The sequence below is a fragment of the Hipposideros armiger genome, unplaced genomic scaffold, assembly GCF_001890085.2.
Source record: "Hipposideros armiger isolate ML-2016 unplaced genomic scaffold, ASM189008v1 scaffold_831, whole genome shotgun sequence".
NCBI classification, from domain to species: domain Eukaryota; kingdom Metazoa; phylum Chordata; class Mammalia; order Chiroptera; family Hipposideridae; genus Hipposideros; species Hipposideros armiger.
In genome coordinates, this window is record NW_017732181.1 from 111,991 (window position 1) to 113,965 (window position 1,975).

Below are 1,975 nucleotides of genomic sequence, written 5' to 3' on the forward strand. Positions count from 1 at the left end.
CAGTTCACCCATTTCTCCCACCCCCTGGCCCCTGCCTCTGGTGACCACCAATGTATTTCCTGTATCTATGAGCTTGATACACACACACACACACACACACACACACACACACATGGTGCCAAAAATGTATACACATTTTAAGAAAGGAAAAAACTGTATTAAAATTGTAATACTCAATATATACTGATAATAAAAGATTAATACAAGCCACATTTATATACTGATAACAAAAGATTAATACAAGCCACATTTAACTTCTCAAATTACAAGAGGTAGTCAAAGTGGTTACCATGAGTATAATTTTAATACAGTTTTTCCCTTTCTTAAAATGTGTATACATTTTTTGGCACCCTTTAAGTATATATATAGATTTCACATATAAGACAGATCATAGAGTATTTGTTGTTGTCTTATTTGTCTCATTGGCAAAGTGCTCGTGGTCCACTCATGTTGTCACAAATAGCAAGGCTTCATTCTTTTTATGGCTAAATAATGTTTCACTGAATGTATATACCACAATTTTTCCAACTTTAATTTACTTTTTTATTTTTAAATTAGTTTCAGGTGTACAAAACAGCATAGTGAGGGCCGGCCGAGTGGCTCAGTTGGTTTAGAGCTTACTCAAGAGTGTGAGCTCTGAGCAACAGCGGTTCGATGCCCGGTTCAAGCTGAGCTACTGCTGAGTTGCCAACAGGTGGAAAGATGGCTCAGCTAAAACAACAAAAAACAGAAAAAAACAGCATAATGATTAGACATTTACACCCCTCACAAAGTGATAACCCCATTAAGTCTACTATCTATCCTACGTCGTACAAAGCTATTACAATACCATTGTCTATATTCCCGATGCTGTACTTTATTTACATCCTGTGACTATATATACACACACATATATATGTATGGTTTGGCATTTATATAATCTATGAAGTTGTCCCCCAGATAAGTCCAGTACCCATCTCATGCCGTAATAGTCTTTACATTATTGGCTGTATTCCTCATACTGCACTGCTCACCCCATTACTATTTTGCTACTACCAATTTGTACTTCTTATTCCCTTCACCTTTCTCACCCATCCCCCCCAACCCCTCCCATCTACCAGCCTTCAGTTTGCTGTCTGTATCTATGAGTCTATTTCTATTTTGTTCATTCACTTATTCTGCTCTTTAGATACCACATATAAGTGAGATCATATAGTATTTGTCTTTCTCATCCTGCCTTATTTCCCTTAGAATAATATCCTCTAAGTCCATCCATGTTGTTGCAAATAGGAAGATTTAATTCTTTATTATGGCAGAATAATACTCCGTTGTATAAATGTACCACAATTTCTTTATCTAATCATCTATCGATGGGCATTTTGGTTGTTTCAATATCTTGGTTATTGTGAATAACCCTGCAGTAAACATAGAGGTGCATATATTTTATCAAATTAGTGTTTTGTATTTCTTTGGATGAATACCCAGGAGTGAAATTGTTGGGTCATAAGGTAGTTCTATTTTTAAATTTTTGAGGAGCCTCCATGCTGTTTTCCATAGTGGCTGCACCAATTGGCAATTCCACCAACAGTGCACGAGGGTTCCCTTTTCTCCACATCCTCACTAGCACTTGTTGTTTGTTGATTTATTGATGATAGCCATTCTGACAGGAGTGAGGTGGCATCTCATCGTGATTTCTAATTGCATTTCTCTGATGATTAGTGATGTTGAGCATCTTTCCATATGTCTATTGGCCATCTCTATGTATGTCCTTTATAGAGAAATATCTATTGAGTTTCTCTGCTCATATTTTAATTAGATCGTTGTTGTTGCTTTTTTGATGTTGAGATATATGAGTTTTTGGATTTTTAAAATAAATTTTGGATATTAACATCTTATCTGATGTATCATTGGCAAATATCTTCTCCCATTCAGTAGGATGTCTTTTTGTTTTGTTGATGGTTTGCTTTGCTGTGAGAAAACTTTTTAGACTGATGTA